This window comes from Phascolarctos cinereus, unplaced genomic scaffold, assembly GCF_003287225.1.
Source record: "Phascolarctos cinereus isolate Bilbo 61053 unplaced genomic scaffold, phaCin_HiC Scaffold_4;HRSCAF=312, whole genome shotgun sequence".
NCBI classification, from domain to species: domain Eukaryota; kingdom Metazoa; phylum Chordata; class Mammalia; order Diprotodontia; family Phascolarctidae; genus Phascolarctos; species Phascolarctos cinereus.
In genome coordinates this window covers 351,395,867-351,412,033 of record NW_027555847.1, presented here as the reverse complement: position 1 = coordinate 351,412,033, position 16,167 = coordinate 351,395,867, and positions in this window count along the sequence as shown.

Sequence of the window (16,167 nt, the reverse complement as noted above, 5' to 3'; positions counted from 1 at the left end):
AAACTTCTGACCTACTCCACCATCTTCCCAGAATCCCCAGAGTATGTCTACTCTGTTCTACTGATCTACCTTTCTGCTTCTAAGCTAGAACCAGATAGTTTTGATAATTACTCCTTTGTTTTACAGCTTAAGATCTGGTACTGCTAAACTTCCTTCCTTTGTATTTTTTATTAATTCTTTTGATATTCTTTTGAAATCAAAAAAAGTCAAGCTTCAAAAAGAAATGGTTAAAAAGATAACAGAGTAAAGGTAAAAAGTCAAACATTAAAAGAGAAAGCATGAAAATATCAGTCAGGGAAATATCAAAGTTTACTCCTAGAATCATACAATTTTAGGACTGAAAGAGACTTTAGACGTGTGTTAATCCCACTTACTCCTTTTTAAGAAACTATAGGTTAGAGAGGTCAAGTGCCCAAGGTACCACAAGTGATTTGGTGGCAGTTCAAGCTCTGATTTTGGTCTCTGAACTCCTAGGACAATCTCCTGAGCCTCATTCTAGCCTGATTTATAGGACAAAATAATGTTGTTCTTGAGGATGAAGATATTAAAAAGTGTTAAGAGGCCAGCACAGTAAATAGAAAAACTGGGGGAAAGCAAAGATGTGACATAGAATGCTTCGCAAAATTTCTGATTAGCTGATATAAAGTTCTAGGATACCAAAGCAACGTCAGTCCAATAGAAGGGTAAAGGAGACCATTGTAGCATGGGTTTTTAAATATATCAGAGTAAAAATCTTTTAGAGTTGGAGGACAGATGGGAGAAGTAGATACAAAGACAAGTTTACAGGAACTTCCACGATAACAGACTTTTCTTTTCCATTTTTTTTGTGAGATAATTTACTTCATTCTACCTCTCCCTTTCTTCTTCTCCAATATAATCCTCTCTCATCCCTTAATTTTATTCTCCAGATATGACCCCTTAATCTTCAACTCACCCTGTGCCCTCTATCTATCTATCTATATATACATACATATAATTTTTTTCCTCCAACTACCCTAATACTGACAAAGGTCTCATGAGTTATAAATATCATCTTTCCATGCAGGAATGTAAACAATTCAATCTTAATAAGTCTCTTATGGTTTCTCTTTCCCATTTATCTCTTCACGTTCCACTTGAGTCCTGTATTTGAAAGTCAAATTTTCTATTCAGCTCTGGTCTTTTCATCAGGAATGCTTGAAAGTCCTCTATTTCACTGAATGACATTTGTTCCCCTGAAGAATTATACTCAGTTTTGCTGGGTAGGTGATTCTTGGTTGTATTCCTATCTCCTTTGCCCTCAGGAATATTATATTCCATGCCCTATGGTCCTTTAATGTAGAAGCTGCTAAATCCTGTGTTATCCTGATTGGTTTCCACAGTACTTGAATTGTTTCCTTCTGGCAGCTTGTAATATTTTCTCCTTGACCTGGGAACTCTGGAATTTGGCTACAATATTTCTAGGAGTTTTCCTTTGGGGATCTCTTTCAGGAGGAGATCTGTGGATTCTTTCAATTTCTATTTTGCCCTCTGGTTCTACTATATCAGGGCAGTTTTCTTTTGATAATTTCTTGAAAGATGATGTCTAGGCTTTTTTTTTTTTTGATCATGGCTTTCAGATAGTCCAATAGTTTTTAAATTCTCTCTCCTGGATCTATTTTCCAGGTCAGTTGTTTTTCCAATGAGATATTTCACATTGTTTTCTAATTTTTCATTCTTTTGGATTTGTTTTACAGTGTCTTGATTTCTCATAAAGTCACTGTCTTCCAATTGCTCTATTCTAATTTTTAAGGAAGTATTTTCTTCAGTAATCTTTTGGACTTCCTTTTCCATTTGGCCAATTTTTCTTTTTAGGGCATTCTTCTCCTCATTAGCTTTTTGGACCTCTTTTTCCATTTGGGTTAGGCTATTTTTTAAGGTGTTATTTTCATCAGTATTTTTTTGAGTCTGCTTTAGCCAGCTGTTGACTTGTTTTTCATGATTTTCTTGCATCATTCTCATTTCTCTTCCCAGTTTTTCCTCTACTTCCCTTACTTGCTTCTCAAAATCCCTTTTGAGCTCTTCCAAGGCCTGGGACTGATTCATATTTTTCTTGGAGGCTTTGGATGGAGGAGCTTTGACTTTATTGTCTTCTTCTGGTTGTACATTTGATCTTCTTTTTCACCAAAGTATGATAATATAGTCTGACTCTTTTTTTGAGGTTTGTTCATGATCCCAGCCAATTACTTGAGTTTTAAACTCTTTGTTAAGGTAAGAGTCTGCTTCCAATGTGGAGAATGTACTGTCCCAAGCTTCAGGGGTTTGTACAGCTGTTTTCAGAGATACTTGTAGGGACCTGTAAATTTTCAGTTCTTCCAAGGTGGTATGATAAGGGGCGAGGTGTTTACTCTTTTCCTGGCCTGTGACCACAAGTACTCCTTTCTGTCCTGTAACCATGAGGTCTGCACATTCACAGAACCTTACCAGCCTCTTGTTTTGATGCTTTGCTGAGTCTGTGATCTCACCAGTGAGAAGGGTCTTCCCTCCAGCAATGCAGGTCCAAAGACTTCACTTCCTCTGGGATTCTCATCCAAGTCTTCTGGTAAATCACCTTACCACAGCTGAAGAAGCAGAGATATAGGTCAGCTGAGACCATATCTAGCTAGCAACACAGTGCCCAAATGGACCAAATGGAATGTTTATTTTCAGTACTTTCAAATTTACATTGTCTAGCTTTTGCCTTTTTCATTCTTTTCTTCCTTCATATAATTGATACTACACCATATCCTGATAACCTCCCATGCTTTCCTAACTTTACTAGTTCCCTATTTCTGGAATGCCCCCACTGAGCCTCCTACCCCTCACCCGTCTTCTATTATCAACACTCTATCCAGCCTTCAAGATTCAAATCAGTGTAATTGAAAGTTATCACAACTTTATTTGACTTTATGAACCTTTGAACCTCTCATGTGTGCTTACTATATTTTGATTTATATTATGATGTTCTCTACACATGCCTATCATGCCGAATAGATTATGAGTTCTTTGAGGACAAGGACTATCTAATTTACTTTTTTTTTAACCTGCTTTTTAAGGCAAACAAATGACACAATGAAAATCTGACCAATGAATAAATGAAATTTTGGTCATACTAGTTTTCCCACATTAGTGGGACCAGTGCAAGCAATATTCTAGTTTCCCTTTCCACATAGACCAATGACACAAAATTTGGATATATGCACAGTTTACCTCAAGTCTGTCCACACATTAATCCACCATTAATCCACTATCAAGGTAATTTTTCCAAAGTATAGGTCTGGACATGCCACCTCCATGTTCAATAAGGTAAATATAAAGTTTTCTGTTTGATCTTTAAAGTTCTTCATAACCTGACCCTTCTTACCTCCCTAGTTTTCTCACACATTACTCCTCTCCAAGGGGTAACTAAATGGCAAAATGGATAGAGCATTGGGCCTAGAGTCAGGAAAATTCTTCTTCCTGAGTTCAAATCAGACTTCTGAGACTTACTAGCTGTGTGACTCTGGGCATATCCATTAACCCTGTTTGCCTCAGTTTCCTCATTTGTAAAATGAGCTAGAGAAGGAAATGCAAACCATTCCAATATCTTTGCCAAGAAAACCCCAAATGGGGTCCCAAAGAGTTGGACACAACTGAAAAATTACTAAACAACAACAAAAACTCCTTTCTATACATTCAACAATCAAGCTATACTACTTTTAGTTCCTGAAACACACTACTTCAAGCCCCAACTTTGTAGCTTTAAACTGGCTGTCCTCAATGCCTAGAATGACCTCACCATCAGGAGTATGTTGGGAAATAGTTAACAACTGACTCTAAAAAAACGCACATAGGATATACTTGTAAGTTTAATCTGCATTATCAACATTTCCTCCATCACTTTAAGTCTAGAAAATGGACAAAACAACAAATCAATTCCTGGTTTGTAGCCTTTGCTGCAGACTTCTGAAGTGTAAATGCTCACCCTAAAAATTTAACAATCAGCTCTCCCAAGCTAGTACAAGCTGGTTTTAGCATACACCTGCCTCACCTCCACCTCTTAGTTCCTCTTCAGGACTCAGCTCAGAAGTTCACCTTCTCAGAAGGCCTTTCCCCATCCCATGAGCTCCTAAAACCTAATCTTTTCAGATGACCTTCTGTCTACTTTGTATGCAGTTTTAATAGCTTAAAACTACACTAAGACTTTGATGACAACATATATATCTTGATATACCTAATCATTTACATGTTTCCCCAACTAGATTACATGCTCCTTGAGGGCAGGAACCGTTTTTTTTTTTCATTTCTTTGTATTCACAGAACTTAGCCCAGCTCCTGGAGCATAATAAGTCTTTAATGGGGCAGCTAGGTGGGGCAGTGGATAGAGCACTGGCCATGAAGTGAGGAGGACCTGAGTTAAAATCTGACCTCAAACCAAACACTTGACACTTACTAGCTGTGTGATCCTGGGCAGGTCACTTAACCCCAATTGCCTAAAAAATAATCTTTAATAATTGCTTGTTGACTGGCTATCCATCAGAACAGGTTTTGCTGTTACATTTCTGGATGTAGCCCCATTCCATCACAGGTCTGGTCACAGAGAAAATCACTAACAAATCACAATGAATTCATTTAGTATTAAGAAATAAGTTAATTCAACTGTTTTAAGGCATCCTTCCTCTTGATGACCTGTGTCTCCATTTTACATGTTTGTTCCCAAGCCCTTTACTTATTCTAGAATATTATATCCCAGAGGTGGAGAACCTGCAACCTCAAGGCCACGTGTGGCCCTCTAGGTCCGCAAGTGTGGCCCTTTGACTGAATCCAGTTTTTTGCCTCAAGGCTGCAGGTTCCCTACCCCTGCTATATCCTTTTTGCTTATGTTTTCCTACCCCTTTGATACTAACACATCCTGAATTTCTTGTGTCTCTGCCCTTTCCTGGTGGTGCGGTGTGGTGTACAGGAGGTATTGATTGATGAAATGTATTTTGGTTAATTCTCTTTCCTCTGATCCTTTCAAAAATCCCAAACTTCCATTTCTATCCATGCTTTCTGAGGCAATCCTTTCATAAGATCATATGGAATCAAAGGATCTCAGCTGAAGTTACCACAAAGGCCTTCCAGTCTCATTCCCTCATGTTACAGGTAGGGAGACTGAGACCCAGGGCAATGAAATACCTTGTTCAAGTTCACACAAGAAGCAAATAGCAAAGTCAGTATGGGAACTCAGGTTCTCTGAATTCCAAAGCCAGTGTGCTTCCTGCTGTTGTATGCTGCCACATTTTACAACTTAAAAAATCAAGGACCAAAGACTTTCAAGGCTGGTTTAATGTTATAGGGTTAGAGACCAGGATAGGACTAGAACCCACATTACATCACTCTTTGGAGCCGAAACATGGAACGTAAGTGAAACTGTTGTCTAAGCAACCTTGGCAGTATCTCTGGAGCTATGCAGAAAGGGTTTCTTGTGGGTAAGACAGAATTTCAGCATACTACTAAATTATTCTCAGTGATCCAGGAGGGAAAATCACACATTGATTTGTTTTATAGCAGATTTTTTTCTGTGAAAAATTATACCTAGAATGTTTTTTTCTCCTATTAAAATTGTGGTGACTTGGGAAGAGTTTCAACATTGAGTATTGAGAGATCTTCAAATAAATGTTGGATCAGAGGGTTATATTAAGTTATCTTTGAGTGCACTTAATGGAATTCATACTAATTTATTTGCTTCATTACTAAATCTGTCCCTGTCTTTCACTTTATAATCTATCACCCAATAAGAAATCATGAGGCAAAATGACAACTAGCATGAAATTGCACACACAAAAAAAAATATGTGTTTTCCAAATTGCCTCAGGAAGATTACAGAAAGGCAACATGGCTTGCTGGATGTGGAGCAGACCTTGAAAGCACTGGGTTCAAGCTCTGCCTTTGACTTATATTGAGCAAATCATTTGAGCTCTCAGGGCCCCAAGCAACACTCCAAGACTGACATTCTTAGTGTTTTGGGGTCAGGGACTCCTTTGGTCATTTGTTAAAGCCTATATAAATCCTCCATCTTTTTTTTTTAACTGGGTCTCCTTATCTCACCTAGTCTAGAAGTACCACGGCACTCACAGATCTGATCTCACTGTTGATTGTCACTGAAACTTTGACCTATCCTATTTCTGATCTGATTTGCCCAGGTTTTAAAATGACAAAGGTTGGTATGAACCTATACCAATTAAAGAAATCTCATCCTTTTCATATAATGGCTCTAGTAACAGCATAATAAAACTCTTGTTTGTTTATGAAGGCACAAGAGGAAACAAGAGGAAGGAAGAGGAAACATCTGAGCAAACATAGCAAAGTCTCTGGCTGGTTTGCCTCTGGTTAGGCACCCTGGTTACCCCTCACAAGCTCATCATATTGGTGCCAGACAATGCAGACCCTTACTGGGCTTTACCCCTATTGTAGCTCAGAAGTTCCAAGCTCAAGCCATCCAACAGCCTCAGCCTCCCTAGGAGCAGGAATTATAGACATGTACCACTGTGCTCAGTGATCCCTTCTTAGAATAACGTTTTCAAATACATAAAATAAAACTCAAGACTACAAAGGAAGCCAATGAAACGGAAATACAGTTATCAAAATATATTTTTTTTATTTTATGAACTTCAAGTTAAGATATGAAAGACTAAAGACCTTGCTCAAAGACTGGAAGTTACAAACAGTTCTTGATCAGGATTTGTAAACTGATTTTAATCTTTGGGATTTCACTATATGAATAAAAGCATAAACCTAGACCAAAAGATAATAAAAAGCATTTTTTCAAAAAGATAAAATATACCAAAATGGTTAAAGAAGATAACTTATAATATGAATCCTAAAATGAAGAAGGTGAATTGAACTATAATTTCACTCATCTCTCCCAGCAAAGGAAGAAAGATATCTCCTCAAATCTGCTGTGTCATCAAATTGTCATTTGCCCTTGCTCAGTGACAGGAGAAATATAGTAGCATCTCAAGAAGAAATGGAAGAATCCCAATCAAGCTACCAAAAAAAATGACATTGCTTTTCTGTATATGTGCACTCTCTGTGTATCTCTGTCTATTTCTGTCTGTCTTTTCCTCTCTCTCTCTCTCTCTCTCTCTCTCTCTCTCTCTCTCTCTCTCTCACACACACACACACACACACACACGCACGTGTGCACGCATGCACATGCACACACATCTACACACACACACACTAAAAGTTAAAATATGTACCACAGTTCATATAGAAAAATAAATTTAAAGCCGGAAGGGAACTTAGATACAATCTAGTCCAAGCCCTTCATTTTACAGATGAAGAAACTGAAACTCAGGAACTTTAAGTGACCTGCCCAAAAATATGTCAGGTTTTAAAATGACATAGGTTGGTATATTCCTTTTAAATAAATCTTATCCTTTTCATATAATGGTTTCAGTAGCAGCATATCAAACTCCTTAGAAAAAGGCCTAAATCTATTAACTTGTAGAAGGGGAAGAACACATACCAAAGTTTCTTAGGAGATTAGAGTTTTCAAAGGTGCAGTGTTTTACATTTGCAGAGGCTACAAGTCTAGTTGGCCTTTTTTAGTGATCTTTGCAGTTTGGCACTATCAACAAAATGTTAAACATCAATGAATCACCAGCGTTGACACCACAAGGACCATACCAATGAAGTGTGGGAGAAAGAGGTAGGATAGGATTTAATTCTATTAGAAAGGTCATGTGGTTAAAAACAATTTTGTTTCTGAAAGATCCCTGAGAGGAGAAGGAGTTTAGTGTTGTGGAAAGAGTTCAAAACAGTGCCAGAATGTTTCAGTCTGACTTCTGGCTGACTCTTACTTGCTATATAACATCAGGCAGGTTATAACTTCTCTCAGCCTCAGGTTCCTCGTCTTTAAAATGGGGATGATAATAACACCTACCTCATAGAGTTGTTGTGAAACTCAAATGAATAATGTTTGTAAAAACTTTTGCAACCTTTAAAGCACCTTCGAAATGTAAGCAATTGTTCTTATTAATTTCTTTGGGCCTCTACTTCCTTAACTCCAAAATACTAACAACACTGCCCATACTGCCTACTGCACAGAGAGAGCTATGCTGATGAAAGCACTTTGTAAACTCAAAGCACTATATTCACATGATCTTTTACTTTTTTCATTATTAATAACCTCTCTAAGTTTCATGTTCTTTCCTACAAATTGGGAATAATAATGCTTGTACTGCTTACCCGACCAGATTGTTGTGAGAAAAATGTTCTGTGGACCTTAAAATGTTATACACAAGTGATTTATTAGCTAGACCCAGAACTTCATTTTAGAGCTGAGGAAACTAACATCCAGAAGATTCATATGATTTGTCCAAGGCCACATAGTTACATAGTAGCAGAGTTAGGACCAGAACCCAGTCCTCAAAGGCTTCCAATTTAATATTCATTCCACTTAAGCCATAAAACTGCAAGAGTTGATGGGAAATCTCCAAGGCTGGAAGGATTGGCAGAATGGGTGGGGGGGAGGGGGTGTTCTTCTTGTCCCCTACTACCTCTAGGGCACCTTAGGGTTTTCAAAGGCAAGAATTTGACTACTTATTGAGAATCTGTCCTTTTTGTTGACTTTCCATATAGTTTTATAGTTCTTTGAAAATAAAGCTTTAAAATCAATCCAGTGGTGATGGCAGAGCCCACAGTCTACCATTTTTCAGATCCTTGTCTCATCTGTAGGTTCTTACTGTGTGCCACACCCTTCTTAGAGTATTCATAAAACTGATGAGAAGTAAATGATTTTCTCTCTTACTCGCTTACAAGATTATTTTTAGGAGAATTCTGTTTTCTTTCCCCCATGTATGAATACACTCTTTCTTTACTGCCACATCACAGTAGAGAATTCTCAGACTATACCAGCAGACAAACAGAGGGCAAACCCTTGTAAGCTCTATAAAGTTAGAAAGGCTTCTATTACTAATCACAATAATGGATGAAGTGCCTGCTATCCAAGAAAGAACTGAACTAAATTGATAGAGGCTCATCAGCAGAAGATTGGCCACCAAGAAAGGAATCGATCATTTTGGCCACAGCAAGTCATTAAGTTTATAGCCAGGCCTGAAGGATCACAATCTGCATTTGTGGGAAGATTATTCTCAGTGAGGAAATCATAAATCCTTGTAATATTGAAGCATGAATCAAGAGAAAACAGCATGTAATAAATAGGGAGACTGAATTATGTGGGAAATGAATCTTCACTTGGAGGAAAGGAGGGAAGGACACCAAGAAAGAAATGGCCAAGCATGGAATGGCTTCAAAGTATTGTGGATAAATTGCTTGCCTCTGAAGAGCAATAACACCATGTGAGCAGTTTGTCTGACAAAATGTGAATTAGATTCATATATTAATGGATAGTTGGTGTAAATCTGAACCAGAAGTACCTCTGGCTCCCACCTAAGTTTTGTTCAAGTGTCAACTGTTGACCTTGCCCAAGAGAAAAAGAGTATTTAAGATGCAAAAAATCCAATCCCCCCAATTATGTACCAAACCACTGAGAGACAATAAGCAATGATATAATAGGAATCATTGACTCTATGACTAATCACTAACCTAGAATCTTTTCATTTATTTTGATTAATCCAATACATTCAGAAGCAGGTGACATATGGCTAAACAGATGAAGGAGAACGCAGAGTTCTGTGGTAGAGACACATAATATGTTGTCAGTAAGGAGAAGAACAGTCATCCATCAGTCTGGGACTCCCTTTAAAAAAAATATAGGTGGGAAGAGATGGTGGAGAGGTGGGGAACAGGCCAGGGAACAAGATGACTGCCTTGAAAAGAAGCAACTATATAATTCATCATGATTAAGTACCTTCATTCTAAGTGACAACATAGAAGTGTTTTATGGACAATGGGGAGAATAAGAAAGCAACAAAAAAAAGTGGTGGGTTTTGAGGTCATAATGAACTCACATTTCTCCCACCTTTTTCTTTGACATTCAAAAGCAAATGTCAGACAAAAAGTAAATGGTATCATAACAGCTGAAGGGCCAGGAATCTAATGTGATTTCTGCTTTTGGAAAGTGAAAGTAACTTGAGGAGGGGGAGGGGAAATGAGCATTCATAGAACCCTAGGGAAGGGATTATTTGGACTGGATGATATCTGAGATCCCTTCTTACTTTGAGATTCTAGGATTTTATGACTTCATAGAGCTGATCTCTTCGTCTAACCCTCCACAATAGAATAGGTCCACCTTACATCATACTTTCTTTCCTATTTCTCCCCTGCTCCTCTCAAACAAGCTGCCACTAGCAACTTATTCTCATCTCTGTACACCTACTCATGCCTCTCCCACTTATCTTCTTCCCCAGAAGTAATAACTGAGCTTAGATCTAACGTGGAAAATAATCACTAATCAATCATCATACAAGCATTTATTAAGTGCCTGCTATTTGCAAGACACTATGTTAGGCATTGGGATTGCAAAGACAAGAGTGAGACAATCCCTGCCCTCAAAGAGCTACCATTCTAAGTAATGTAAGCCCTTTTAATTACTGTGTAGCAAGCACTTTAGAAATGGAGTAAATACTTAGCATGTTATTTTCCAAAGAATATCTTTTGAAGCATCTATTATATTAGATATTGGCCCCAAAGAAGTTAATACTGACACTAGTTTTAGTTGGATGGTGTGGAAATGGCAATAGCTAATTTTTATATAGATTTACGGTTGTAAAGCACTTCCACTTGCATTATCACAGTTGCCTTATAAGGTGAATAATACAAGGATTATTATTCCCTTTGTATTGATGAAAGAACCGTGTATTCAGAGGTCCAATGACTTTTACCACATAATTAACCAGTTGGATTATAGAGGTAGATAGTGCCTTAAAAATCATTGAGCCTCAAACCCTCATTTTATAGGTAGGAAAAGTGAGGCTTAAAGACTTGACCAGCATCTCATAGTATTAGTAGTGGTAACAGAGACACACAGCATGTTGTTAGTTGTCAGGAGCACAGTCATCTACCAGTTAGAGGCAGGTTTTGAACTTATGCCTTCTTGACTCTAGGTCCATCACTTTGTCCACTAGGCTGAGACTACTCACAACTAATATTTCTTATTCCAAGTCTACTGTAATTTTTTACTACTTAATACATTGTGTTAAAGATAAAAATCAGACCTTTTTTGGAACCAAAAGTAGAGGCAATGATTTATAATACATTCTTTGATACAGCTTTCACCCCTTCTTCCAGCACTAAATGCCCTGGGAAACTTTTAAGGTCCTTCTTAGTTTATGACATATATTTGAAAATCCATTTAATATACTATCCCTTTCAAATATACCTTTCTTTTTGGATAGATCCTCAAATCATTTTTCAAGCTCTGATATCTTTTTGTCCACTTCTGAGAAGAGAATAAAAATGATTCCGATGACATGTCATCTAAGGTTGGGTCAGGTCACATAAGAGCCATACTAAGGTGGGAAAGGAGAAAATCCCAATTCTGAAAAGAATTGCCTTGAACTTTGAGGTTGGCTTAAGCAAAATTCTTACCCATCCCCTAAGGCATCTCAGATTTGCCCTTCCTGGAACATCTTCTGTGTCCAATTTTTCTTCCCAGCCACTCAGTCAAAGTGACTTAGCTTTGCCTGGCCTTCTCTAAGGCTTGACTCAGAAAGCAGAGGGAGACTGGCAATAAAACTAACACTGCAAATAACTGGAAGTGGTAGTAATAAAAGTAGAGCTCTGTGCCTCCATCACCCCCTCCCATACCTTCTGCCTGAAATGTGCTTCCTCTCAGACCCCTTTCCTTATTTGAGGTGTCAATTCTGGCATAAGAGGACGAATCTTATCTTTTTAGTGTTGGTATGAACTAAAACAAATCACTTAGCACCACCCCTTCTGCCTCTATAGCTATGTTCTTAATTTATTAAATGCCAGACTTTGCCACTTACTATCTGTGAGACCTTAGGCAAATTACCTAACCTCTCTGAGCCTCAGTTTCCTTATCTGTAGACTGAGAGACGGTTGGACTAGAATATTTGTAAGGTTTCTTCTAGCTCTAAGTCTATGACTCTTTGAAAGGGAATATACAATCAGAAAAGTGACAATATAGTTGTTCTAGCAAGCCTTCTTGTTTAGACTGAGTGTGATACAGAGGCAGTACACTGGGGAGAAGAGAAATATTCCTTACAAATAACTTACGAGCAAAGTTTTCAAATTCTAGAACACCCCTACATCTAACACATTTTTCCTTAGTTTTTTTTTCTTAAGGCAGGATAAAATATAGCTGCCTTTAGATCTTAAAGGAAGGACTATATGATTTGTCTCTAGAGTTTCCTCTGGGATGGATATACTGACTTTTAAGATGAGTTTTGTGTTAAGATATTTAAACACAAATGACCTTGTGTTAACCTTCAGTTTCCATCAAGTCTGCTTGATGACAGGAAATACCAAGCAAAGTGGACCATTTCCCTCTTGCTACTGCTAATTTTGTAAAACCATATTAAAAAAATTTACCAAAGAACAAGAAATGTTTTCTTCAGGTAGGTGCCCAAGGGATAAGGATCAAGGAAGTGTTACTTCCCAGGTGAGAAGTGAAGATGGTATCTTTTGTTAGAAATAAAGAGGCACCTTTGTTTCAACAGCCTTTCCCCATTCTAAACCTCCAAACATCAGCATTCCAAGACCAGATGACTTCTGGTAAGATTCCATACATCACTTTTAATGAGCGAAGTCCCACATGTAAATACAAATGGATTGTCTTGTAGTTTATACTTGAATTATTACAAAGAGTTACTTACTTAACTGATATATTTAGACTCCATTTCCCAGAGAGTTTAAATATAGTAGTTAATTACCACAAAAAATATTTTTTTCCAGGTGATACTTAGTTGCCTTACATTGCTGGAGATCCCCTTCTGTTCATTTTTGTTTCATTATCCGGGTTGTCACTCCCTTCTATATTCATCTCAAGAATTTCATGGCCCTCTAATTCTTTGGAACATTCTTCAAAATTCATCACTTCTAGGGAGCTATCATAAGTTATTAGACAACCTCTCAAATACCCAGCCCTTCTAGATTAGGCAAAATCTCAATAAATGTAAAGCCTCAGGAACTAACCTATAGCTTCATCAATGACCATCTGTGCTAGGGGACCATGTTAATGAGATATTACTAAATTAAAGGCTGGCTTACCTACTTTTAAGTATAAATAAATGAGCTTACCTTTGGAGTCCACAAGGACATTGTGATCCTCCACAATGCGGGACACACACACAAGCCCAGGTAAAGAACATAGACTTACACACAGAGGTGAGGTAGAATGGAGAACCATAAAACTGCAAGAGAAACCAATCAGAAAGCCACTAAGATTGATCCAAGATGTACAAAGGAGAAAGACAAAGGGTCTTCATAAATGTTATAAAGAGGCAACATATATAAGCTACACAAATAAGAAAAACAGTTCAAAAATTATGTGAAAGCATGAGAAACATCTAAAATTAAAAATGAGCCAGAGCGAAAGTGTTAATACAATTGAAAATGCTATAGAGTAAGTCAGCTAAAGTACCAGCAGCAACAGAGACAAAGAAACAGCAGGCAATTACAAGAAGATAACAAGATAAAAAAATAATTTAGAGAAATTTTTTTAAATCATGTAAGAATTGTGATGCTAAAAAATTTGAACAGGGAATGATGAAAATAACCAACAAAGAGAACAAGACAGTCAACAGCAAACTTACTGTATTGAAAAATGGAATTGCACAAAACACAGAGTAGCTAGATGTATAGGCTTTTTAAAAAAAGTGAATTATCTAATCTTTGGGAAACATGCTGAAGCAAATAACAGATCTGAGTGACAAATCACAATTTAGCAATCTCAGGATAACTGACATTCCAGGGAACTTAGAGAAACAAAGTAACCCAGACACTATACTTCAAGAAAACAGCAAAGAAAATTGTCCCAAATTGGCTAAAATAATCAGTGTGGTGCAAAGAGAAAGAATCCAGGAAATACTAACAAGGTAGGTATCAAAATTCAACATGCTTAGACATAAAAATTCAATACTACAATATATAATATATATGTATTATACATATATATATTACAGAAAAATACAAGTTTTTAGAAGTGAAGACAATTTAGCAAGAAAGAATAATCAGAATCATAACAGACTTTTTAAAAGAAGGCAAGGAACACATGAAGAAATCAAAACATAACATTTATAAAATGTTTAGCAGACATGAGCTAAGTAATTGTCTTCCCAACAAAACTAAGAATGCTCTGTGAAGTCAGGAGACGGACTTTCAAAAAGCAAACAGATGGAAAAGTTTACAGAGAGACATCCACTTCATAAAGTGTTCCAAAAAGAAATAATTCTTCTAAGCAAAAATAACTAGGTAAAATAATGAAGATAAAAATGATAATAAAATATGAAAACTTTCCTAGTACTGTATTGGTTAAATCACTAAAGTATTCAGAAGGATGTTTCTGAGAAACAGAGGGGGTGGGGTGGGGAAGGGAAAAAAGAGGAGATGAGCCAGCAATATCACTATTAGGTTTGTTTCCCAAAGAGATCTGGGAAAAGGAAAAGAATCTATATATTCTAAAATATGTATAGCAGCTCTCTTTAATACTGGAAATTGAGGAGCTGGAGTGTCTCATCCATTGAACAGAAGAAGGCCAGTATCACTAGATCTAATTGCATGTGGTAGGAAGTAAGGTGTAAAAGTCAGGTAGGGAACGGCAGCTAGTTTATGAAGGACTTTGAACACAAAACAGATAATTTTGTGTTTGATTCTGGAGGTGATAGGAAGCTACTGCAATTTATTGAGTATGGGAGTGATATGGTCAGATGTGTAATCAATGGACATCTGCTTTGTTCTCAATTCCTTACTACCACAAAAAAGTGGTGTTATGAATATTTTGGTGTATATGGGACTTTTCTTTCTGCTCTGATCTCTTTGGGGTATATTCCAAACAATGGATGTGGGTCAAAGGGCATGTTCATTTTAAGCATTTGTTTTTAGCACAATTCCAAATAGAGGATTTTGTATTTTATGCTGGAGGTGATAGAGAGCCACTGGAGTTTATTGAGTAAGGGGTAACTTGATCAGATCTGCACTTTAGGAAAATCAAATTGGTGGTTGAATGGAGGATGCAGATCTGACCAGGTTACCCCCCACTCAGTAAATTCCAGTGGCTCCCTATCACCTCCAGGATCAAATACAAAATCTTCTGTTTGGTATTCAACATTCTTCATAAACTAGCCCCTCTCTCCTACTTTTACAATCTTCTTATGCCTTATTCTCCTCTGTTCTATCTTCTCAAGATCCATTTGGATCCTGACTATCACTTACTGTATTAGCTACCCCTCCCAGGTTTTTGTCATCTGCAAATCCAGTTAGAATACAATCTGCAACTTTATCCAAGTTATTGGAAAAAAATGTTAAGCAGCACGAGATCAAGTACAGATCTCTGGAGAATTTCAGTGGACTCTGGCTACACTGATGCTAAACCTTTAACAGCTATTCTTTGGGATTTTGTAGAGAAGAGAAATGGATACATAGCTCAGCAGTTATCTCCTCTGTTGTTGCTTTTGGGGGGGAGGAACATTCTCTGACTTTTGCATATTAGGGGTGGGATATTTTCAAGATATCTTGAGAATCGATTCCAAAATGCATTTTAAATTGTATCGCCATGACCATCGATTTCTTCTGCATAGTCTGGTCTCTTGACAACTTCATCTTCTGAAGTGCCATTGCCATTTTTCAGAATCACATGATCTCAAGTGCAGAAGGAATCTGAGCTTACCTAGTGTGACCTTGATGTGAATTGGAATTCCCTCTACAACATTCCAAACAGTCAACTTGCCTCCACTCGAATACCTCAAGTGATTGGAAAGCTTCACTACCTTATAAGGCAGCTCGTTCTATTTCTGGACCTTCTTATTGTTAAGAAGCCTTTCCTTATATTGAGCTGAAATCTAGCTCACTGATACTTCTGTGGCTGCTTCTCATTCTGCTACCTTGCTTGAGCTGAGCAGAACAATCTAAACCTTCTTATACATGAAAGTCTCTCAAATACTTGGAAAAAAAAAATATCATGCTCCTGTAAGTCTTCTCTTAACCAGACTAAATGTTTCCAGTTTGTTCAACTGCTCCTTATGACATGGTCAACAATCCTGTTACCAGGATGTAATGCAA